Raw genomic sequence first — 5,752 nt, 5'->3', positions numbered from 1 at the left:
ATACTGGAGCACAGGATTTATTCATATCCATCTCAGCACGAATAAATGCCAGACCTGAAGCAATCTGTCTTTCAGACCGTGACAGAATGAGCTGGCTCAGTGACCTGTTTGGGTAGCAATTGCCCCTAATGGTTACAGCAAAAAATAAAATAAATAAATTCCATCTGATCCCTGAAGATGATTTGAATTCCCCATGCTTGCCTGAGAGAAGACATAGGGATTCCAGGCTTATGCCATTCGTGTAGTGGTCCTAACTCCTCAGGTATGCCCCATGGTGCAGAACCATGTCATGAGACAGGACACCGTCTTCCTGCTGTCAAACTGCATCAGTTTCCTTGGGAGCAACAACTCATGGTGACGTATCACCACCACGTAAAGATGCAACACTACCAATATTGTAATGATTCATAAATCTTAAAACAAATCTTGAGCCTTTGAATTGTGCTGGAAGCTACAAAGACCAACGGGAGGGAAAAAAAAATTGTCTTTCACATTGTGGAGATGGTGACAGCTCAGAAAACAAGTGCTGGGGAAAGGCTTTTTAAAATGACCCACAAAAGAAAAAATCACCAGGGTCTGATAGAGATCCTCATCTTTCCTGCGTTTAGCTTATGTGTCACATTAGCTCAACTCCCTGTCAAAACAAGTTCTGTTTTGCTGCTGTCAGCACAGTGGGCTTAACGTAGCTTAAGAAAAACATCTCACAGTATTTTTTATACTTCATATATCATCTCCAACAAGCCAGATAGCAGAAAACAAGCTGCTACTGTGCAGTTGATTATTGGTGATCATGTATGCAGGCAGGCTGAGTGATGGAAGAATACTAGTAAGTTGTGTTATGATCTGCTTTTAGCTGTAGAGAGGCAGTGAGTAACAACATGGGGGGAGCCTTGGGCTCAGGGTAACATCCAGACTGCCTATTAGCTACAGAAACACAATTCCATGTTTCCAGCACCAGCAACCACACTGGAAGAACAGTCTGAGAAGTCCCTTTTACATGGCATCTGTTGTTAAAGAGCAATGGAGTTGCTGTCTGTATCAGGCATTTTTATACATAAAGAGAATTTAAGGGAAGAGAAGGTAGAGTCAAGATGGAATAGATGCTGAAAAAGAGTACTCTCATTATGTTAAAGCAAAAATGTCATTTGTCTTTTCCTTCCTCAAACAGTTCAAGCTGCTAATCTAGCAGAGGCAGCAAGTCACTCCATTCCTCTTAATTATCTTATTTTGGCCAACTCCATTCCTATGGATGGTATCTGTCTCTGCACACACAGTAATTTAATACAGCTACTGGCTTCAGTCACAGAATGTTAAACAGTTACCTATCTTTGTTTAATTGCTGAAAATCAGGACATTCTCCTAACAGCATGGTAATAAGAACTTGGGGGATACATCCCTGAAATAACTCATGTCAATTTTCTAAAACATCAGCCATTTAATTTAGGAGACTCCCAGAAGATATGAAGATTATTTCCTCATACCAAGGTAGTCCTGGCAGTGCTTCACTGTGAACCATGTATCTATTTTGTTTTGCATATCTGCCCTGTGAAAATATCTCATCATCATTTTCCAATGATATTCAAGAGGGACCTTGCACTGCTCTCAGCAGCAAGCGAGTCCTCATTCTCTCTGCAGAGATTTGATGGTTCATTTCCCCTGCCCAGACTAACTTCATATTGTCAATGTTGCCCTGCAGTTCTGTATAAAAAAAAAGTAGATGCAGAATATTCTTTTCTTCCTTTGAGCTGGTGGTTCCTCATCTTGTAATTTCTTTACACAGCAAGCCAGTGGCAATAAAACAGGTTTAAACTACAGATCCACATTAAACCCCTCTTCCTCCCCAAAGCTTCCATGACAAACTCTCAGTTGTTCCCAGAGATGTGTGTGAAGTGCTCTCCCCCAGCTCCTTGTGAACGACCACCCAGGTGCACCAAGACAAAACTCCAGCTTTCAGTTGTTAGAGGCCACTGAGAATAACCCTCCCCTTTCTCCCCAGGAAGAAAAGCATCATTTTAAACTAGACCATTCCAGTGTCCCAGCTTACTGTGTGGCAATCAGAGAAGCAGCCAGGCAGAAGGCAGGAAAGAGCAGGCTGGCTTCACCACCACAACCAGCGTGGCCTGCCCACCTCTCAGGGATGGGCCCATCTGACAAACACAAAGCTATGACAGCACCGACCTGCCTGCACAGGCAGCACAGCCAGCTGGTTGTCACAAAGTTCTCACTGAACAACTTGTCACTTCACCAGGCAGTGGTGGCACGAGCCGTGTCCTTCACACACACCTGCTTCACCTCTTCTTTCATGCAGGAAAGCCTTAGGCCAGCGAGGAGCAGCCTCTTCTTGTAGGACACAGCACCTGCACCTCACCTGCTCGTTGCAGCTTTTTCACCTCGTGCCATCTCACTGGGAAAAGTTGGCTCTGAAACTGTTAAATGCAGCATGCTAAACGCTGTCGACCTGTAAAATCCCACTGGGCAGCTGCTGTACACGCTTATCTCTGTGCAGCCAGGCTCTGCCACCTCGTTGGCTTAAAAGAAATGTTAATTTTCCCCTATAGAAGAAGGAGCTGGATTCAATTCCTATTCCTACCCCTTTCCGCTCATTCTCTCACAGCATTTCTCCCTCTTCCTTTGCAGCCATGTGCCTAAGGCAACAGTGGCATCCTGGCAGCCCTTGTGGCCAGGCCACCTCTCCGGAAGCCTCAGCAAATTTCTCCAGCAGAGCAGGGAGTCAGGACTCCTGCTGTTCCTTATGGTTCCCCAGCACAAGCCTCACTCCTAAAACCTGTTTCACATTGAGATTAGCCCAGTCTCACTATCGTACTCGAGACAAGGAACACCAAGGGATCCTGAGCAGCCAGTAGGGGCACGGATGGACATCAATGGAGCACCGAGCTTGAGCAGCCCCATGCATCAGCACAGCATTAGCAAAGAGCCTGCATCCCACCTTCCACTCACCAGAACGTTGTCCCACTGAGCTATGTGGAGTGAATGAGGAACACAGAAAGTGAAAGCTGCAGGATCAAGAAGGAACTCCAACATTCCTTAGGCAGAATGGCTCCTGTTGTTTGCATCACTCTTGTTTTGTTGGAGAGCAGAAGGCAACAAACATGTCCAGTGACTGCATTCAGCAGGTGTCGTGGCATGGCACACCTCTGGCTAGACCACATCTGCAAGTACTTGGGGTCAAGCCCTGCACTCTGTCAGGCTCTGCAGCTCACACTGCGATGGCCGCATCCTGAAAGACAAGCGTGGTACCAGACAGCAGAAGAGCAATGCTTATACGGTCTTGGTGTTACCATGTCATCAAGATTCAGAATACAATATTAAATGCAGCTATTTTTTTTTAAGAGCTGGATGCCAGGAAGCAGAAAGCTCTCACCTGCCACTGAGCCTTTCAGACCACTTGGATTTAATCTCTTCTTTCAAATGACAAAGCCATGGCTCACATGTTTCCAGTTCACTGATGAAGACAGCTGATCTTGTCAGAAAGCCAGACTTAAGCACAAAACCCCTGATTTCTGTTCCTAATTCTGCCTCACATTGTCTTGGTCACGTCACCTCATCTTTGCTGCTCAGCCTTCCCCCTTTGCAAAGGGGAAGGCTCTGCTTCACATGGCTCTGCTGAGCCTCATTCGTGCAATCCAGAATCCATCTTCACTACCTGAGTATTTTTTTTTTTTAATTTCTGGAAGGAAGATAATGTATTTGCACTTGTGTGCACATACGCACACACACACACAGACTCACAGAGTAAGTCTCTATAGAGGAAACCATCTGAGCATTTCATCCTACTGGAGGAGGCAGGAAAGGGCATGGGTATGAAAACGGTACCATGCTGGGTCTTTTCGCATGGATAGGGAACAATGTTTCAGCTCCCCCAGAATGTTATTTTTCTGCCAGGATCTGGAAGTCTGTACCCACCACTGGACTGCTTTACACTACAGATCTTCTCTATCCCAATATTTTCCTCTTCGGCTGTGCATTCCTGCAGAGCTATTCTGAGTAGACACACTTCCCACTTTTTGCCTCCATTCAGGCCATACCTAACAAATGCATTTGGTCAGCACTAAAAGTCAATGGCATGTCCAGTTCTTCTAAATGCAGCCCTAAAATGACAGTCTTAATCCAGCCCATGTTGCCAAATAAGTCTCTCAAGAAGAGATGAGTTTTCTTGTTAAGGCGGTAAGGGCACACTGCTTCCTTTAACAACTGCTTTGATGTAAGGGAGAAAAGTGAAATGAAGGAGGATAACAAGCCATCAGATGGAACAAACTGTCTTACTCTGAGCATCACCAACTTTCCCGGAGGCCAGGCTAAAATTCCGAATTTAATTTTAGAAAGAAGAAGGGGAGATTGTGCACTTTGCAAGAAAAATTGTGTATGTATTCTACAAGGAATAAAGGGATACTGTTTCTGCAAGGAGTGGGAAGAGAAGGCAAGTGTTTTTTTTTAAAAGCATTAGTGCACAGAAAAGCAAGATGCATCATGGGGAATTCCTTATGTCAAAGCTAAAGGACTGCCCATGCCCTTTCTCCTTGATCACTGTGAAATACAGGAAGGAGAGAGACTCTGTCCCTGCTTTTATTTGTCAGGGTCTGATACACGCAGGCAAATACAAGCATATACATTTTTAAAGAATTTAAGACTCGAGTGTGCATGAAGCTGAGATCCAACCATTTTAATTCAACCAGGAGAGCAGCAAGGCTTGGCCATGTGGTTGCAAATAGTGAAGTCTCCTTGGAACCAGTCAGTATGTGCGCACTGTGCTGTGGAAACACACTACACGTAGCCTTTTATCTCCACTCTAATGCAGAACAGGCCACCTTCCCTCAAACGGCCATGAAGGTAGTAGCTCTTCATTCTGGTGGCTTAAACAACAGCACTTCACTGCTCAGTGAAGATAACTGCACACGGCTGTTCACTGCCTGCAGCTGAGCTTTGCTATCTTGACCACTTGCAATTATACAGTCTTGGAGTACCAAATAATCTGTCTAGACTATGGAGAACTACTGTCTACAACGTTGTGGGTTTTTTTCCCCCCCAAATATAGCTCTGCTTCAAACACCTACACCCATTTCATTTCAAGACATGAAACCACAATGTCTCCCTGCACTGCCAGGTGCAGAGAAGAGGGCCTGCAACCTGCTCAGCAATGGGCAGGGTTTCAGACACATCCAACTGATGCTGTCAGTGGCAGCACTGGAGCCAAGCTACAGAGTCCTGCAGTACATTAGGACTTTGGCTTGCTCTGGGCTGCTGCAAACAAAGACCACTAACTGGAACAGTTTTGCCCACTTGAAAGCAAAAAAATCCTTCACTTATCTCTGTGGTCAATGTGAGTGCTTGGGAACAATGCCAAAGTAATATTTCTCAGCCTGGCTGAAAGGATTATAACTCAACTGTGCAAGTTCACACTGGGGTGAACACCCTGATACAGCAAGCAGCCACTCTGGGAACACTCAGCGCAAGAGTTAGCATGTTGTTTCACTTGTATCAATTAATAGACACATAGAAAATAGCTTTGAAACCAGCAGCCTTGTGTCCTAAACAATCAGGTGTGTGCACACAGCGGGCTGTGTGAGCAGCGCAGACATCACTGCAGTACAGGGCAGAGGGGTAGCTTTACATCCCAAAGCTGCAGCCATGCAGGAGAGTTGTGGGAAGGGCAGCAGCACAGCACCCTCACTGCTTTCTGCTGGAGCCACATAAAACCTGCGTGGCTTCTACTGGGAAGGAGCACTGGTGGGGG

At 45.6% G+C, this 5,752-nt stretch overlaps 1 long non-coding RNA gene across 2 annotated transcripts in view; it reads right to left on the bottom strand.

The window, feature by feature from the left end:
• The window catches only part of LOC110405001, an 11,723-nt gene continuing 6,592 nt past the window's right edge, over nt 622-5,752 (bottom strand). The window contains exons 3-4 of one of the 2 annotated variants that reach the window (XR_002442640.1): nt 2,959-5,752; nt 622-2,426 (exon numbers count right to left, since the gene is read on the bottom strand). The exon at nt 2,959-5,752 is cut by the window's right edge and continues 3,079 nt beyond it. This is a non-coding gene — a long non-coding RNA (uncharacterized LOC110405001). Of the gene's footprint in view, nt 2,427-2,491 lie in introns of those variants that run through there. The other variant, XR_002442639.1, reaches the window with a different exon arrangement.

Source organism: Numida meleagris, chromosome 11 (assembly GCF_002078875.1).
Source record: "Numida meleagris isolate 19003 breed g44 Domestic line chromosome 11, NumMel1.0, whole genome shotgun sequence".
Classification (NCBI taxonomy): Eukaryota; Metazoa; Chordata; class Aves; order Galliformes; family Numididae; genus Numida; species Numida meleagris.
This window is presented reverse-complemented; position numbering and strand designations above follow the sequence as displayed.